Source organism: Lolium perenne, chromosome 3, assembly GCF_019359855.2.
Source record: "Lolium perenne isolate Kyuss_39 chromosome 3, Kyuss_2.0, whole genome shotgun sequence".
In the NCBI taxonomy this organism is placed as follows: domain Eukaryota; kingdom Viridiplantae; phylum Streptophyta; class Magnoliopsida; order Poales; family Poaceae; genus Lolium; species Lolium perenne.
Window position 1 is genome coordinate 223,357,282 of NC_067246.2, and position 20,540 is coordinate 223,377,821.

Genomic DNA, 20,540 nt, shown 5'->3' on the forward strand with positions numbered 1-20,540 from the left:
ACCCCAAGAGGAAGGTGTGATGCGTACAGCGGCAAGTTTTCCCTCAGTATGAAACCAAGGTTTAATCGAACCAGTAGGAGCCAAGAAGCACGTTGAAGGTTGATGGCGGCGAGATGTAGTGCGGTGCAACACCAGGGATTCCGGCGCCAACGTGGAACCTGCACAACACAAACCAAGTACTTTGCCCCAACGAAACAGCGAGGTTGTCAATCTCACCGGCTTGCTGTAACAAAGGATTAGATGTATAGTGTGGATGATGATTGTTTGCAGAGAACAGTAGAACAAGTATTGCAGTAGATTGTATTTCAGTATAGAGAATTGGATCGGGGTCCACAGTTCACTAGAGGTGTCTCTCCCATAAGATAAACAGCATGTTGGGTGAACAAATTACAGTTGGGCAATTGACAAATAAAGAGGACATGACCATGCACATACATATTATGATGAGTATAGTGAGATTTAATTGGGCATTACGATAAAGTACATAGACCGCTATCCAGCATGCATCTATGCCTAAAAAGTCCACCTTCAGGTTATCATCCGAACCCCCTCCAGTATTAAGTTGCTAGCAACAGACAATTGCATTAAGTATTGCGCGTAATGTAATCAATAACTACATCCTCGGACATAGCATCAATGTTTTATCCCTAGTGGCAACAGCACATCCATAATCTTAGAGATTTCTGTCACTTCCCCAGATTCACGGAGACATGAACCCACTATCGAGCATAAATACTCCCTCTTGGAGTTAAGAGTAAAAACTTGGCCAAAGCCTCTACTAATAACGGAGAGCATGCAAGATCATAAACAACACATAGATATAAATTGATAATCAACATAACATGGTATTCTCTATTCATCGGATCCCAACAAACACAACATATAGAATTACAGATAGATGATCTTGATCATGTTCGGCAGCTCACAAGACCCGACAATTAAGCACAATGAGGAGAAGACAACCATCTAGCTACTGCTATGGACCCATAGTCCAGGGGTAGACTACTCACACATCACTCCGGAGGCGACCATGGCGGCGTAGAGTCCTCCGGGAGATGATTCCCCTCTCCGGCAGGGTGCCGGAGGCGATCTCCTGAATCCCCTGAGATGGGATTGGCGGCGGCGGCGTCTCTGGAAGGTTTTCCGTATCGTGGCTCTCGGTACTGGGGGTTTCGCGACGAAGGCTTTAAGTAGGCGGAAGGGTAGGTCAGGGGGCGACGCGAGGGGCCCAGGAGACAGGGCGGCGCGGCCAAGGGTGGGGCCGTGCCGCCTGCCCTCCTGGCCACCTCGTGGCCCTACTTCGTTGATCTTCGGTCTTCTGGAAGCTTCGTGGCAAAATAGGACCCTGGGCATTGATTTCGTCCAATTCCGAGAATATTTCCTTACTAGGATTTCTGAAACCAAAAACAGCAGAAAACAGCAACTGGCACTTTGGCATCTTGTTAATAGGTTAGTTCCAGAAAATGCACGAATATGACATAAAGTGTGCATAAAACATGTAGATATCATCAATAATGTGGCATGGAACATAAGAAATTATCGATACGTCGGAGACGTATCACACGTCAACTGCACGCCAGCACCGGTCGCCGCCGACTAGGCGACCTCCTCGGGCAGAAGAACGAGCTGCTCGCTATGCGAGCAGCCCGCCACATCATCCAGATGCCCTCGCCCGAGCGGCGCGCCCGGGAGGCTGCTGCGTCGGCGGAGCGCGGCCGACAAGAGCGCATGTGGCGGCGGAACGGGAACCACGAGGCCCAGGCCGCCGGCCGCGTCCGCCTGGAGGCGCGCACCGCTGTGGAACGCGCCGCCCTGCAGGAACTGGAGCTATGCGGGAAGCGGGTGGTGCCGCGTCAGGAGGCGGAGCGCGAGCGCGCCCGAGGCGCGCGAGCGGAAAGGAGGAGGATGAAGTCCTCCGCCGCGCCGCCCAGCTCATAAGCTGGAGTGGAATCCTCATGCGTACAGGCCACCCGCGTCGTGTGAAATCCACGGCCCCGATGGCGAGCCGGCGAGGGAGTCGCCGGCGAGGCCGCCGGCCCCGTACGTATTAGGATAGAAGTAGTAGGCTAAAAAAATTGTAATGGTTCTTTCCAATGAAAAAAACGTTTCTATTTCTATGACACGCGGGCCAGGGGCGGACAAGGGGCGGACGCGAGCGACCAGCATTCGGCATCCGCGGTCACGCAAACTCGCCCCAGATTTGGGCCGGGTTTGGGTCGTCCCGGACGCCGCGGCCATCCGTTTTAGGGATGGGTCCGCGCGCTGGGCCGCGTTTTTGTCCGGCTCGACCCATCCGGACGCGCGGGCGTGGTTTGGGTCGCCCGGTTGGAGATGCCCTAAGCTCCTAGGGTTGCGGACGCCCCTGGTCGCTCAGCATATCTCTTTCATGGGCCCTACATGTAGTGAAGGATGTGTACGGGGAGACGGTCGTGGACGTCGGTTCGGGATTGTTTTGACCGGGGCTCGAGGTCGTCTAGGACCAGCAAGCGCAGCAGAGTCCTAGCCGCCTCCCCGGCGACCCCTTTCCTCTTTCCTACCACCCGCCCGCCCTCTCCTCCCAATGGCGGCCCTCCCACCGCCCCCTCCTCCCGATGAGAACCTCTCCTCCGAGCCGCGACCGACTAGGACCAGGAGGAGCACCGACGGGTCATCATCCTAGATCCTCCCCTGCTGGTCATGGGCGAGCCCCCATGCCGGGGCTAGAGGAGGTGAGAAAGAAGCTGCAATTCGAGGTGAGGAAACTGGAATTTGCCCCTTCCCTTCATCCTCCCGATCTCACTCCCTTCAGATTGATTCGAACATTGCCGTCCTCAAGATGGAAGCAACAACACTGGTGGTCTGGTCTATCTCACGAAGCAATCTCACCATTTTCAGTTATTTCATCTCCTAAGTGATGTGATTAAAATTTAGTAGCCGGTTTGCCCCATTGCTGTATTTAGTGTTATGTGCCTTCACTAAATTCCACTTGCACATACATCACCAGAGTGAAGAAGAGGAACATCTGTAGCTGACCTTCTTTTATACGGTTCATCATTTTATTCTGAACACTTCCAGTACATGACGATGGTGCGCGCTGCCGTGCCTGTTTATTTTTTCATTAAATGGCTGGAGTTTCATCAATATATGTCAGCATGATATATGAAGCTAAATTTCCAGGAACTAATTCCTATATTTTTCATAATTGAATAATTGATTTTTACCGGTTCGCCTAGAGTTCTAGGTTTAGTCAAAGTCAAAGTTTTCTCAAAATCAAAGTATTAAAATCAAAGTTTTTCAAATCAAATGGAGGGAGTAGTAGGGAGAGACTGGTTATATAACGTGTTTGCAGTTGCTTATATGCTTCTAATTAGGACATGCTGATGGTGAATACAGATAAATATTTACAGAAAAATGAAATTGCTTAGTTGGTTGCATCAAGTAATAGCATACCTCTAACATCCAACTGTTTCATGTTTTATTTTGGAGCCACCAAGTGGTGATGATTTCGTGGCCGTCAAACGGCACGGGTGCCTTTACCAGTGCCACACATTTAGGGATACACATCCTGGACCAAGAGAGTCGGGAGACCCTGATGCTACGCACCGCCGTTCCAACCATTGATGATCTTATGTATTTGTACCAGTGGTAATTATCTATCCATTTTTTTGGTAAAATCCTGTATAGACAGCTTGATACGTCTCCAACGTATCTATAATTTCTGATGTTCCATGCTTGTTTTATGACAATACCTACATGTTTTGTTCACACTTTATGATGATTTTATGCGTTTTCTGGAACTAACCTATTGACGAGATGCCGAAGTGCCAGTTCCTGTTTTCTGCTATTTTTGGTTTCAGAAATCCTAGTAAGGAAATATTCTCGGAATTGGACGAAATCAACGCCCAGCATCTTAGAATTCCACGAAGCTAACACCCGAGAGGAACCAGAGGGGGGCCACAGGGCCACCAGATGACAGGCCGGCGCGGCCCAGGGGGGCGCGCCCCCCTAAGGTGTCACCACCTCGTCAGCCTTCCGACTCCGCCTCTTCGCCTATAAAAAGGTCCCTGACCTAAATCTTCAATACGAAAAAGCCACGGTACGAGAAACCTTCCAGAGCCGCCGCCATCGCGAAGCCAAGATCTGGGGGACAGAAGTCTCTGTTCCGGCACGCCGCCGGGACGGGGAAGTGCCCCCGGAAGGCATCTCCATCGACACCACCGTCATTTTCATCACCGCAGCTGTCTCCCATGAGGAGGGAGTAGTTCTCCATCGAGGCTAAGGGCTGTACCGGTAGCTATGTGGTTAATCTCTCTCCCTATGTACTTCAATACAATGATCTCATGGGCTGCCTTACATGATTGAGATTCATATGAGTTTTGTATCACTATCAATCTATGTGCTACTCTAGTGATGTTATTAAAGTACTCTATTCCTCCTTCATGATGTAATGGTGACAGTGTGTGCATCATGTAGTACTTGGCGTAGTTTATGATTATGATCTCTTGTAGATTATGAAGTTAACTATTACTATGATGGTATTATTGTGATCTATTCCTCCTTTCATAGTATGAAGGTGACAGTGTGCATGCTATGTTAGTACTTGGTATAGTTGTGTTGATCTATCATGCACTCTAAGGTTATTTAAATATGAATATCGAATATTGTGGAGCTTGTTAACTCCGGCATTGAGGGTTCTTGTAGCCATACACAATTAGTGGTGTTCATCATCCAACAAGAGAGTGTAGAGTGGTTTTATTATGTGATCAATGTTGAGAGTGTCCACTAGTGAAAGTATAATCCCTAGGCCTTGTTTCCAAATACTGCAATCACTGCTTGTTTACTGTTCTACTGCATCTGTACTGCCTGCAATATTACCACCATCATCCACACGCCAGTTGTAGCAGCAAGCTATTTTCTGGTGCCGTTACTACTGCTCATATACATCCATACAACTTGTATTTCACTATCTCTTCGCCGAACTAGTGCACCTATACATCTGACAAGTGTATTAGGTGTGTTGGGGACACAAGAGACTTCTTGCTTTGTGATAGCAGGGTTGCTTGAGAGGGATATCTTTGACCTCTTCCTCCCTGGGTTCGATAAACCTTGGGTGATCCACTTAAGGGAAAACTTGCTGCTGTTCTACAAACCTCTGCTCTTGGAGGCCCAACACTGTCTACAGTAAAAGAAGCGTGAGTAGACATCAAGCTATTTTCTGGCGCCGTTGCCGGGGAGGAAAGGTAAAAGGCACTCACACTCCGGATCTCGGCTACTAAGCTATTTTCCGGCACCGTTGTAAGTGCTCGAAGCTATTTCCTTTAGATCCTGCAATTGCATCCTTTTGTTTCTTGTTTATCACTAGTTTGGCATAATGGAAAGCAACAGTGAACTTTAAAATTATTTTCTAAGTTAAGACATAAATGGTGTGTTGCAAAAATTAAAAAACCTATGGAACCTTATTTGCATGCTGGTAGCAATATTAGTATGAACACTTTGAACACCATTGTTGCTAATGATATGGAAAATTCTAAGCTTGGGGAAGCTGGTTTTGATGAACTTGATATTTTTAGTCCCCCAAGCATTGAGGAGGAAATTTTCTTTGATGATACTTTGCCTCCTATTTATGATGATTATAATGATAGTGGTCTTTTGGTGCCGCCTGTTATGGAGGATAAATTTGATTATGATTACAATATGCCTCCTATATTTGATGATGAGAATAATAATGATAGCTACTTTGTTGAATTTGCTCCCACTACAACTAATAAAAATGACTATGCTTATGTGGAGAGTAATAATTTTATGCATGAGACTCATGATAAGAATGCTTTATGTGATAGTTATATTCTTGAATTTGCTCATGATGCTACTGGACATTATTATGAGAGAGGAAAATATGGTTGTAGAAATTTTCATGTTACTAAAACACCTCTCTATGTGCTGAAATTTTTGAAGTTGCGCTTGTCTAGTCTTTCTATGATTGTTGCATTATGCCTACATGACTTGTTTATTTACAAGATTCCTTTTCATAGGAAGCATGTTAGGCTTAAATTTGTTTTGAATTTGCCTCTTGATGCTCTCTTTTGCTTCAAATACTATTTCTTGCGAGTGCATCATTAAAACTGCTGATCCCATCTTAATGGCTATAAAGAAAGCACTTCTTGGGAGATAACCCATGTTTTTATTTTACTACAGTACTTTTGTTTTATATTTGAGTCTTGGAAGTTGTTACTACTGTAGCAACCTCTCCTTATCTTTATTTTGTTGCATTGTTGTGCCAAGTAAAGTCTTTGATAGTAAGGTTGATACTAGATTTGGATTACTGCGCAGAAACAGATTTCTTGCTGTCACGAATCTGGGCTGAATTCTCTGTAGGTAACTCAGAAAATTCTGCCAATTTACGTGAGTGATCCTCAGATATGTACGCAACTTTCATTCAATTTGAGCATTTTCATTTGAGCAAGTCTGGTGCCTCTAAGAAATTCGTCTTTACGGACTGTTCTGTTTTGATAGATTCTGCCTTTTATTTCACATTGCCTGTTTTGCTATGTTTGATGGATTTCTTTATTCCATTAACTTTCAGAAGCTTTGGGCAATGTACAGAAGTGTTAAGAATGATTGTGTCACCTCTGAACATGTGAATTTTTGATTATGCACTAACCCTCCAACGAGTTTGTTTTGAGTTTGGTGTGGAGGAAGTTTTCAAGGGTCAAGAGAGGAGGATGATACAATATGATCAAGAAGAGTGAAAGCTCTAAGCTTGGGGATGCCCCGGTGGTTCATCCCTGCATATTTCAAGAAGACTCAAGCATCTAAGCTTGGGGATGCCCAAGGCATCCCCTTCTTCATCGATAAAGTATCAGGTTCCTTCTCTTGAAACTATATTTTATTCGGTCACATCTTATGTACTTTACTTGGAGCGTCTGTGTGCTTTTGTTTTCATTTTTGTTTTGTTTGAACAAATTCATGCTTGTGTGGGAGAGAGACACGCTCCGCTGGTTCATATGAACACATGTGTTCTTAGCTTTTAATTTTCATGGCGAAGGTTGAAACTGCTTCGTTAATTGTTGTATGGTTGGAAACGGGAAATGCTACATGTAGTAATTGGTATGATGTCTTGAATAACTTGATACTTGGCAATTGTTGTGCTCATATAAATTAAGGTTAAGATCTTGCATCATATACTTTGCACCTATTAGTGAAGAAATACATAGAGCTGGTTAAAATTTGGTTTGCATGATTTGTCTCTCTAAGGTCAAGATATTTTCTGGTAAGGAGTTTGAGCAACAAGGAAGACAATGTAGAGTCTTATAATGCTTGCAATATGTTCTTATGTAAGTTTTGCTGTACCGGTTCATACTTGTGTTTGCTTCAAACAGCCTTGCTAGCCTAAGCCTTGTACTGAGAGGGAATACTTCTCGTGCATCCAAATCCTTGAGCCAAACACTATGCCATTTGTGTCCACTAAACCTACCTACTACATGGTATTTCTCCGCCATTCCAAAGTAAATTGCTTGAGTGCTATCTTTAAACACTTCAAAATTTATTACCTCTTATTTGTGTCAATGTTTTATAGCTCATGAGGAAGTATGTGGTGTTTATCTTTCAATCTTGTTGGGCAACTTTCACCAATGGACTAGTGGCTTCATCCGCTTATCCAATAATTTTGCAAAAAGAGCCGGCAATGGGGTTCCCAGCCCCAAACTAATTAACTTTCATGATTTTACAAAAAAAGACACTCCTCCATGGTATGTGATTGTTGGACGGCACCCGAGGATTCGGTTAGCCATGGCTTGAGAAAGCAATGGTGGGGAGGAGTGTCATCTAAATAAAAACTAAAATAAAAGGCACTCCTTCATGGTATGAGATTGTTGGCAGGCACCCGAGGATTCGGTTAGCCATGGTTTGTGAAAGCAAGGTTGGAAGGAGTGCCACCTAAAAATAAAATTTCATGGGAGCCGCTCTTTGAAAGTGCATGCGGCAAGGGGTTAGAGTGCCCACTACCATTCGTTGACAACAACAAACACCTCTCAAAACTTTACTTTTATGCTCTCTTTATGTTTTCAAAATAAAAGCTCTAGCACAAATATAGCAATCCATGCTTCCCTCTTCGAAGGGTCATTCTTCTACTTTTATGTTGAGTCAGTTTACCTACTTCCTTCCATCTTAAGAAGCAAACATTTGTGTTAACTGTGCATTGATTCTTACATACTTGGTTATTGCACTTATTATTTTACTTTATGTTGACATTATCCATGAGAAATGCATGTTGAAAGTTGAAAGCAACCGCTGAAACTTAATCTTCCTTTGTGTTGCTTCAATGCCTTTATTTAGAATCTATTGCTTTATGGGTTAACTCTTATGCAAGACTTATTGATGCTTGTCTTGAAAGTACTATTCATGAAAAGTCTTTGCTATATGATTCAATTGTTTAATCATTGTCTTTATCATTGCTTTGAATCGCTGCATTCATCTCATATGCTTTACAATAGTATGATCAAGATTATGTAAGTAGCATGTCACTTCAGAAATTATCTTTTATCGTTTACCTACTCGAGGACGAGTAGGAACTAAGCTTGGGGATGTTGATACGTCTCCAACGTATCTATAATTTCTGATGTTCCATGCTTGTTTTATGACAATACCTACATGTTTTGTTCACATTTTATGATGATTTTATGCGTTTTCCGGAACTAACCTATTGACGAGATGCCGAAGTGCCAGTTCCTGTTTTCTGCTGTTTTTGGTTTCAGAAATCCTAGTAAGGAAATATTCTCGGAATTGGACGAAATCAACGCCCAGCATCTTAGAATTCCACGAAGCTTCCAGAACACCCGAGAGGAACCAGAGGGGGGCCACAGAGCCACCAGATGACAGGCTGGCGCGGCCCAGGGGGGGCGCCCCCCTATGGTGTCACCACCTCGTCAGCCTTCCGACTCCGCCTCTTCGCCTATAAAAAGGTCCCTGACCTAAATCTTCGATACGAAAAAGCCATGGTACGAGAAACCTTCCAGAGCCGCCGCTATCGCGAAGCCAAGATCTGGGGGACAGAAGTCTCTGTTCCGGCACGCCGCCGGGACGGGGAAGTGCCCCCGGAAGGCATCTCCATCGACACCACCGCCATCTTCATCACCGCTGCTGTCTCCCATGAGGAGGGAGTAGTTCTCCATCGAGGCTAAGGGCTGTACCGGTAGCTATGTGGTTAATCTCTCTCCCTATGTACTTCAATACAGTGATCTCATGGGCTGCCTTACATGATTGAGATTCATATGAGTTTTGTATCACTATCAATCTATGTGCTACTCTAGTGATGTTATTAAAGTACTCTATTCCTCCTTCATGATGTAATGGTGATAGTGTGTGCATCATGTAGTACTTGGCGTAGTTTATGATTATGATCTCTTGTAGATTATGAAGTTAACTATTACTATGATGGTATTAATGTGATCTATTCCTCCTTTCATAGTATGAAGGTGACAGTGTGCATGCTATGTTAGTACTTGGTATAGTTGTGTTGATCTATCATGCACTCTAAGGTTATTTAAATATGAATATCGAATATTGTGGAGCTTGTTAACTCCGGCATTGAGGGTTCTTGTGTAGCCATACACAATTAGTGGTGTTCATCATCCAACAAGAGAGTGTAGAGTGGTTTTATTATGTGATCAATGTTGAGAGTGTCCACTAGTGAAAGTATAATCCCTAGGCCTTGTTTCCAAATACTGCAATCACTACTTGTTTACTGTTCTACTGCATCTGTACTGCCTGCAATATTACCACCATCATCCACACGCCAGTTGTAGCAGCAAGCTATTTTCTGGTGCCGTTACTACTGCTCATATACATCCATACAACTTGTATTCCACTATCTCTTCACCGAACTAGTGCACCTATACATCTGACAAGTGTATTAGGTGTGTTGGGGACACAAGATACTTCTTGCTTTGTGATCGCAGGGTTGCTTGAGAGGGATATCTTTGACCTCTTCCTCCCTGAGTTCGATAAACCTTGGGTGATCCACTTAAGGGAAAACTTGCTGCTGTTCTACAAACCTCTGCTCTTGGAGGCCCAACACTGTCTACAGGAAAAGAAGCGTGAGTAGACATCACAGTTATACCCATGTTTTTTAAATTATCTGTTTGAACATTTGAAATGTTTAGATTCAAAGAAAAATATTTGCAATGTTACCATGTATATTCAAAGGAAAATAGCCACTGAATTTGGTCGCAAGCAGTTGACTCTTGCACCATCCAGTGTCACCGAGCACCACACCTTCAAGGAGACAGAGTCTGTTCTAAATTATGTTGAATCGTTTCTTAGCCTTTCAGCCTACCTGGGTATTTCTTATTCTTTAGCCTAATCTGGTTTTATTATTGCTATTTCTAAGCATGCTCTATAACATGAGCATATGGCAAGATGATAAACCGGTGCATAGGGATTGTCGTCGGGATAGATGCATTTAAGAACTCCACTATCATTCTCACCTCAACATGGCTTTTCTGCACCAAGAAACCTTTGTATGATTGGACAAAAAAATGGAGTACCCTACTGAGGCAAAGGTATAATCTTAAAACAAATCTTGCAATTAAGGATATCATCATTGTTTTTTTTTTGAGAGAGAACTTCGGCTTTTATTGATTACTGAGTATCAAAATAGAGTACATCCCGGATACACTCCGGAATTACATTAAAGGAATGTTTGAGCAAGCAGGAACTAAACCATGTCGCCAAGGTTTTTTTATGTTAGTCACCAGTGAACCGACAGTCCAACGATCTACCATTGGGGAACATATGCGCTGTATCATCGAGAGGCAGTCAGAGGCAAGGATAATAACCTTGAAGCCATGGTGGAAGGTGATAGAAAGCGCACTATGTATGGTCTGGGCTTCAGCCACTTCCGGAGAGGTGATGCAGTCGATACCTTCGTAAGCAGATAGCTTGACAACACCGGTGTGATCTTGAATGACAGCACCCCGTCCCATCCGACTACCATCAGGAAATAAAGCTGCATCCACATTGACACAAACCCAACCAGCAGAAGGTAGAATCCAACATGGAGTAGGATAGGAATCACACCTGGTCGCTGTTTTGGGTTTGTAGCAATGTAACACAATATTTTTAGCATACGCGCGCCTTGATCTTTTCAGTAAGCCAGAGACGCATGTAAAAGCCCTTCGTCATTTCTGGCATCATTACGAGTTTCCCAAATATGCCAGCATGTCACTCCTCTGAATATCACTAGCTCTGTTCAAGAATTCGAACATCCATTGCTTCGTATTCCTGAAGGACTTTCTACAGAGCTTGATAGGGACATATTCTTTCATTGAGTCCCATACTGATCAATCGAAGGGGCAGAGCAAAAAAAAAGTGTTCCACACTCTCTGATCTGCCACGAAGCACATAGGCGTCTTTGGCTGGAATATGACGACATTGCAGCTGGACCCGGTAGGCAGACAATCATGAGCCATTCTCCATAAGACAATTTTCATTTTACCAGGACATTGAATCGACCAAAGAGACTTCCACTCTTTTGATTGTGCAACCTCATCTGAGTTACTCCCTTTTCTAGCCGTACCCCGGGATGTGTAGAAGGATTCAAACCTTGCGAGGTTGTAGGGAGAGCGGACAGTATGAAGGCCAAACCGAGCATGTGGCCAGAAGCAAAGTCTTCCGTGCCATGGCAGATGATCGGTATCTGATGGATAACCTGCGCCATGTATTCAACGAAGAAAGCTCGGATAGTATCCATGTCCCATGCATTTCCTTTTGATTTCATCAAAAAGCTTACAGGAGCATTCCCTGGTAAAACTTCCAGAGTGGAGAAAGTAACTTGGAGGCAGGCCTGGAATCCAGTTGTCGCTCATGATCTTGATCTTCTTACCGTCACCCACTCCCCAACTCATTATTTTCAACATCATCTCTCTGCAAAACAGGATTGACCGCCGCGTAAAGGATGTAGACCTTAGTTTTCCAGCTGATAAGAAATCAGAATTTGGGAAATATTGTCTCTCAGTATCCGTGCACAGAGCGAGGTTGGTTCATTAAGCATTCTCCAACACTGTTTTCCGAGCATAGCCTGGTTGAACAGGATGAATTCTCAAAAGCCCAACCCACCGAGAAATTTTGGCGCCAACATCCAATCCCATGAACGCCAGTGCATCTTCTTTCTCCCCTCCTCAAAACTCCACCATTGGTTAGCAATGATGGTTTTCATTTTCTGAAAAATTCCAACCGGCAAAGCAGTATAGATTACATATGAACAAAATTACCTGCCACCACAATAGCAATGAACTTATTTCAATGAGTTATCGGATATGATCTAATTGAAAATCAACACCTTTTGATGTATATATGCCACTCAAGTTGTATTTTCTTATGACATGATGATGGATTCTAGTGTGGTGTGCTAATTGTTAGCTGGGAAATGATATTGTCTTAAGAAGTACTGCTTTAACCTAATCAAAGTCTGAGTCAATCTGTCTATGTTTTATGAATTGTGTAAAAAAGACCTTTGAAACGAAGACCATCTTGACCATTAGTTTCAAACTAAAAAGGAAAATATTTCTGACTATCTCTTTTGTGTATTATTGGCAAATGTTTGACCTGGTCTATTTGACTCTTGGAGTCTTTTGAACATTCATTACTTACTGTCAATATTCCGTAGCTGATATTGTGGTTGATGCAATCGTGAGTTTATAATAATCATCCAAATAGCACAAGACTGCAGGTCAAAGAGTGGTAAAGTTAACCCCTTAACGTTTCATAACTGAACTACTACTGTTGTTTGTCATGACCGATTTTTACACTGACAACACTAAACCTGCAGGTCTTCCAGTTGGTCTATGTGCCTCGGTGGATGTTCTTGTAGAGGGTCAGTAATGCTTTACAGCTTAAGATCAATTCGTCACCACAGTACGAGAATAACACCAACGTAACAGCTGCATCGACATGAACATTCGGTCTGGTATGCCCAGCGCGTTACTTATAGAGCAGAAATGCATCCAGCCTTAAGATGGATTATGATATGCCATATCCTTATGCACCTACCCTTTTTCTTTACTCACCAACAACAGACATTTTTTTTTGTTTTCACAAAACTGTATATGCCTTCATCCAATTTAGGCTTCGTAATAAATCCAAAATCCTACACAGGATAGGTAACCTGTTATTTTTTGCACCCAGTCTTAGAGGTTCAGACCTCACGGATGTGAGTTTAATATCAATATGTATGCTTGTTTGATTGAACCATGCTGTTGTTATATATGTATGTGGTTGGTGCTACCTCAAGTGATAGAAAATGTAGCTACTTGCTTGAGACTGAGGTACTGAAGCTACACATGCTACTACTGTTACTACAAACTATACAACAACTAGCGGTTCAGAGCCAGTGACAGATGATTCTATGAATAGGAGCAGGAATACAACGAGACCAATGTCAGTTGCGTGGTGGTCCTTCAATATTTTGGTTTATGGGATGCAGCACAAATGAAAAAAATCTCTTTATGTGCAATCAAGACCTATTGAAGATGCGACAGTTGAGGTTCAAGGTTCAGGATGGTTGATCCAGGTCCCAAGACTGTTACTTGGTTGCGAAATTCTGTTTGAATGTGTTTTGCCACTTTTTAACAAGATATTACGGTCTAAATTTTTATTTTCATTCAACTCATGGCATAGGTTCAGGATGGTCAGCGAACCAAAAGTAATAATATATCCGCACCGACAAAATAATAGCCCCACCACAAGACCTAAACGCATTTAGCAGATGAAGGCGCGGCAGGACGCGCTAGGTCCATCTAGTAATAATGGAACCTCGACATCTGAACCCATAGCGCCAGTGCAGAGAACGAAGCACAACAGGCTGAACTGGTAAGCCGCGATAGAGAATTAGAGATCAGTAGACAAGATCGAGGTGGAGATGTTCACGTACGCTTCGGATGGAGAGCATCTACCAGGGTGTAGCGGGAGGAGAGATTTGGGATTGATGGAAATACCAAGGAAGGGGATTGAGAGAAGTTATAGATCCTGTTTTATCTCTCCGCTAGCAGGGGAAGCGGGGGAGTTGTTTCCTAGATACACATGGGTAATCCATTGGAAGATATGCGTGGCTATAGATGGGTTTGTGGTGTAATGTTACTTGTATTTCACTATCTCTTCGCCGAACTAATGCACCTATACACCTGACAAGTGTATTGGTGTGTTGGGGAAACGAGAGACTTCTTATCGTAATTGCAGGGTTGCTTGAGAGGGATATCTTTGACCTCTACCTCCCTGAGTTCGATAAACGTTGGGTGATCCACTTACGGAAAACTTGCTGCTGTTCTACAAACATCTGCACTTGGAGGTCTAACAGTCTCTACAAGAACAGAAACGTGCGTAGACATCAGCAGGTATGTTGGTACCTTTGTGTATCTTCTTCATTTCGATCTTGAAGATATCCGAACACTCAGGATCATCACCTTGGCAAATATCCAAATAGATTCATGGTTGTATATTGGCCAATGAGGATATACTCATATGTATAGTCTGCGGGGTGCCATAAGCGTGCACCCGCATAGCTACGAGATTTTCTTCCAGGAGCTAAACCCTAGGGCTCCATCAAGGTTACTCCAATGAGTAAAATAGCGAGAGTTATTCTCGGAAGATTTAATGATATCGACATACAATGTTTGAAGCCTTCGATACCTTCCACAAAAGAGATGAGGCGGGTGTGTTGGTACCTTGGCAAAGTAGTCTTGCATGAGAGTGACGTGGCCGAGCGCTCGACTTCGCGGGATGCAAACATAGCCGGCTATCGAGCCGCACCGTTTGTTCGTATTGGCCCTATCCTTGAACTCCTTCGTGGCGAGGATGAGAATCATGTGCTCGAGGCCATTGTCTTGGAGAAAACCGTCGATGTCCGAATCATCTTAAGAGGACGAGTCCTCAAAACACTCCAAGCTCAACATTGAACTCATCTGCAACAATCTTATATCAAAATTAAATCAACTAGACTAGATCGAACTCGAAGAACGAATCAAACAAGATCTTACTGCAACAGGGTCGATGCTGTCGATTTGGGCGGCTCCCGCGATAACAAGATACGAGGAGGAAGAAGCAGCTTCAGCGAGGCCGAATTGGTGTGGCCAAACCAGACTTCCACTGCGCATGCAAGGTGGCCGCCATCTTGGGGACTTACGACGCAAAAGAAGATGCGGCCAGCCCGCGAGAGTTGACCTACTAGAGGCACAATGCGGGGCACTCGGTGGCAACAGGGCATGGACGATGTGGCCCTAAAATGTTGGTGGGAGGCGGCAAAAGAAGGAAGCGCGGAAGCTCGGGCGGGGTGGGAAAATTTCAGCGCACCAACTTCTTCGTGTGGATAGAGGTCACGCTAGGTTTGGCCTCGCAGCTCGCGAATGTAGAGGTCGTCCGAGGAGTTTTTCCGGCCCTTTAAAAAAAATCCTAGATCACGCATGCTTAAGAGATTTGACATGCGCCAAATTTACATAAACACTAAAAATGAGCGATTATTTTACAGTTTCGGCGCTTTAAGGGATCTACTACAGTTTCTCTAAGCCCAGCTATCCCTAGGAGATGCTAGTGTGGCGTCAAATTTGCTCACTATCATGTATTGAGCCTACAAACAACAAAAGCCCATTTAATCCTTTACCGGACCAAAGTGAAAACTAACCAGTTTAGATCTAGGAAAAAGAGCTAAACCGAACTGTAGAAACAGAAAATGATGCACCAATCAAACAAACCTTGAGAATATATCAAACTTCTCGGTTAAAGTATAAATATGTCTATATTCATTTCTAATATTCTAGAAAATTAATAGACGGATGTTGCAATACTCGCCATCATAAACACCAATCATCAACGAAAAGCCAAAACAAAATGAAAGGTAGCTATACATAGGTAGAGGTGGAAACATATCTGATAGCGCCCTTCCTATATCCGTTTCATATTTTCAAAATAAATAGGGATGCGGGTACGAATGTTGGCGAATATGAATTCAGAGCGGATGTTACTCAAATACAAACACGGGGTGAATGTTTTCTCAATTCGAAGCGGATACAAATATAAGAAAATAATAGACTCGTGTCTTATAGTGAGCCAACTATAGAATGGGAGATAAATATACTGATATAATATATAATAGTTTCAAGTTCAATTACGTAAAATAACATTTTCCGATTTGTTAATTTCTATAGGTTAGGTAACTAATATATTGGGGTTGAATTACTAAAATTTGCTAACATAATCTTATTTTGATACGTATATATCCATTTCTATATCCATATTTGCTTCAAAATTTAATACTCCCTCCGTTTTTAAAAAAGCTTCACAACATTTTCTAGGTACGGATGAATCTATAGCTAAAAAATGTCTATATAACTCCGTATCTAGACAAAGGTGAGAAGCTTTTTTTAGGAACAGTGGGAGTACCACATTTATATTTGTTTTTGTAAAACAGATTCAAATATTTACCATATCCATTTCCACATACATCTGAATTCGAATATTACGACTTCTATTTTCAACTTCTTCAATACAAATATATTGGATAATACGGATTATCCAATACCAATTTCCATCCCTGTACATAGGAGTATGTCAAGCTATCACGCGATAGATCGGGTGCGCATGCACAAACCTAGCTATGTATCAGTAGTAGGAGTACGAAAACTTGTTTTTACCGGCCCAATAGCTTTTAGATCCGTGCTGTGGTCCCCACCTCTCCGTTGTATTCTGCCGTATCCCTTTCCGCCTCATTCTGTATCTCCTCTAATTAGTCAAGTCACCGAACAGTACTATACAGGGCGGCGACCACCCCCAACCTCTCCAGATCGAAAAGGCGGCGACCGAGCCGTCGCCGAACCGCGGAAGAAACGGGCCTGGCGGCGGAGCAGGTGGTGGGTGAGGAGACCCGGCAGCCTTCGCCATAGATCTCCGCCCCCCGTACGTCTCAGACCACTACGTACTGTCGCAGGCAGATGACGAAGACGCCGACGCCGACGCCGTATCCCTCCTGAATCCTGGACGGCCACAGGGATCTCCGCATCCGCCCCCTGGTTGCTCGCTAGTAGCTATGGCTGATCAAGGGCTCGCCGCGGCCCTCCTCATCATCCTGGCGCGTCGCCGGTCGCGTGGGCCGAGCCACGCAGGCTAATCAGGGCTCGCCGCCTCGACTTCGTCGCCTCTCTCTTCGACGAACTTACCGTCGGCACCCACGCGGGGAATTGAAGTAACTCGCCGATGCCTTCCTTTTTTTCTTCCCTGCGAGACATATTCTTGTAGAAAATATTCGAGTGTTATGCACTTTTGTGATGGAAAGGTCATGACTAGTGCATTCGCTTCAGCAAAAATGAGATCATGGTCGAACCAGTAATTATTGCTGCATTTTCTTTAGCAAAAACTAGATGATATAATTATTGCTGTATTTGTGATGACCAGAAATTCACTCAGGGCTCGAGCAGCTTTCTAATGGCTTTTTTTTGGCATAATTTTCGTTCAACTCTGAGATAAGTTTCTGAACATTATGAAGCAGGCTTCTTTTTAAACTTTAAACTAATATACAGAATAGCTTTTTATTTGAAACAACAAGTACGACACCTGGAGAGCTTTTACATTTCTCAACAGGTTTCATATTGTTGTAAATACTGAAGTTAGTAACACCTTGATAGATTTTACATTCATCTGTTTTCTGTCTTTCCTATATTGTTTCAGCATGAATCTGGTATCTCGCTAAGTTAGGAGAATGAATCTGCAGAAAGGGTAGTGTTTATGAAGACTACCATTTTGTTAACCCAAGGTTACTGCATTTGTGTTGTATATTGCTCGGTTTATTCAGTTGATGAACCTGCTTGTTATATCTTGATTGAGTTTAGAGAATAAATACTAATACTGTCTCCTTAGCTCTTTTGGTTGTTCTAGGAGAGGACTTAAGTAGCAGGAAGCACTAAATTTTCTATTACCCATGTTACTAGCAGTAAGTAGTGGTTCACACATGAAAAATTGTTCAGGTAAATTTACCATCAGGCGAACAATAGTCTCTGAACTAGGATGTACTTATGCTACTGAAGTTGATCATTTATAGCTCGAAGAGATTTTTTGTTCATATAGTCATGTAGAAGAGTCTATTACTCTCCATTAACTGTGTATCTATGTTCGTAGATTGCGATTTCTGCTTTGCACGATTTCAAGTCTACTTAGAAAGATTGTGGTATTATTGTTGTTTGAGATAAATACACAAGTCCTCTTTCCAGAGTTTGTTTTAACATGTTGTGCCACTATGGCGCAGCAGAATCTATGTATCTGTTTGGGGTCTTGGTGTGACCTCAAGCACGCATCAGGTATGTGTATATGTATCTGTTGGTACCTTAGTGTCCCTCCCTCCCTAAGTACCTGGCTTTTGTGTATTTCACGTTGCAAATTACGTGGTTTTGTCATACGTGATTTGGTAGAAAGCACAACCACACAGCCTTGCGTGTGCTCATATAGCTACATGTTTCAGAGTAACACTCCATAATTTGGCACTTGGCATCATGATTTATCATTGCTGCTTCGCAGGATGCATGCCCACAAATGAATATGTATGCCCATGTGTATTGACCATAGGCCCGAGCTGAAACTAATTAAGATCAGTTTGACATATCTGTGATATTTCTTTGACAGGTTGGTGTTGTGAGAAAAGAAGATTCTATTTTCGGAACCTCGGGACAGAGGATATCGATCAGCAGTTAACAGCCATACATGAACGTGATTTAGCGGCCATGAAATTAACTACGATGAAGTTTTTTGGCACTCACTCTTGTCCCGATCCATTACTATCCAAGAAAGTCAGTTAACAATTTCAAGTGTAGCATCCTCTGTGTGGTTTAATCTGCTAAGATTTAATTTGATGTTGCTGGCAGTTGCAACTGGTCATCTGGATAAATGTAAGGAGAACAAAAACATGTTGGTTGCCCTTGTCCACCGAGTTCTCTTGATCTCTCTCATTGGCTATTCTACCACGCTGGAGCTTATAATTTTGATGACATCCTTTCAATTGTTAAAGTAGACCATTATGTGTTTATCTAAAAAAAACATTGATTGTATTTATCTCAAAAAACATTGATTGTTCTACTTTTTTTCATTAGCCGAGATGTGCATGGCACGTGCAAGCTTACTAGTACCTTTAACAGGAAAAGGGCAACGTGTGAAACTTCAGATTATTTGCTTCCTGAAATGTGTGCTTTCATTTCCACGTCACAACTGAGACCAATGTGAAATTAATCATTTTTGTGGAACTTATTTTAATACACATGAAATTGGTAAAAATTCCATAAAATCACTTTGAAACATGCACAAGAATAAGGTTGCGCTCTATGCGTTTCAAATTCACAACTCGTGCTACCAACACTCTTGTTGAAATATTGGCTATATATTTTTAACTAATGTGAAACATGATCGGAGAACCGAAACACTAGAAGGATTTTATTGTCAACTTGCGAAACACTATCGAATAGCCCATTTATTATTGAAACACCGTCTATACATTTTTTAACTAATGGAAAACAAGGAAGATGAATTAAAACACTAGAAGGGATCCATGCTGAACTTGTGAAACACAATCCTATATCCCATCCATCATTAAAACATTTGTGAAACAACAACTTAATTGTGAAAATGAAACAAGTCGATTATTTAAATGGTTAGCCATTTTGTGAACCACAGTGAAATAGCCCATGCATTATTGAATCATTGCCCATCCACTTGTAACTAATATGAAACATGACCGACAAACTGAAACACTAGAAGATTTCTATTGTCAACTTGTGAAACACAATCCTATAGCCTATGCATTATTGAAACACCGTCCATCCAAGTGTAAATAATGTGAAAAATGCCCAATGAACTAAAACACTAGAAAGATTAATGGTCAACTTGTGAAACAGTTAAAGCACATCATGTCCAGCTTGTGAAACACAATCAAGCAACCCATGCATTATTGAAGCACCCTCCATTCATTTGTAATTAATGTGAAACATGAACGCCCAAGTGAAACACTAGAATGAACCCATGGTGAACTTGTGAAACACAATCCTATAGCCCATCCATCATTGAAATATTTGTAAAACAACAACTTAATTGTGGAATGAAATAGCTATATTATTTAAGTGCTCATCCATTTTACGGAACATAGTTAAATAGCTCATGCATTATTGAAACCTCGTCCATTCATTTGTAACTTTATGTGAAACATGACCGACGAACTGAAACACTAGAAGGATTTCATGGCGAACTTGTGAAACTCAATCCTATAGCCCATGCATTATTGAAACACGATTCATCTACTTGTAACCGATGTGAAACATGCCCGACGAATTCAAACACTAGAAAGATTCATGGTCAACTTGTGAAACAGTTGAACGATTCCATGTTCAACTTGAAACACAATAAAATAACCTGTGCATTATTGAAGCACCCGTTGTTCATCTGTAATTATGCGAAACATGAACGACCAAGTGAAATAATAGAAGGATCCGATGGTAAACTTGTGAAACACAATCCTATAACAAGTACGTCATTGAAATATT

At 42.6% G+C, this 20,540-nt stretch overlaps 2 long non-coding RNA genes across 2 annotated transcripts; both read left to right on the forward strand.

Annotated features, from left to right (window-relative positions):
• The first annotated feature begins 10,108 nt into the window (after positions 1-10,108).
• On the forward strand, positions 10,109-13,224 carry LOC127343492 (uncharacterized). The gene is made up of 2 exons (XR_007877299.1): positions 10,109-10,538; positions 12,806-13,224. It is a non-coding gene; the product is annotated as an uncharacterized lncRNA (long non-coding RNA).
• A 3,400-nt stretch (positions 13,225-16,624) lies between these two features.
• LOC127343493 (uncharacterized) lies at positions 16,625-18,957 on the forward strand. Its single transcript, XR_007877301.1, has 2 exons — positions 16,625-17,206; positions 18,637-18,957. It is a non-coding gene; the product is annotated as an uncharacterized lncRNA (long non-coding RNA).
• The last annotated feature ends 1,583 nt before the right edge of the window (positions 18,958-20,540 follow it).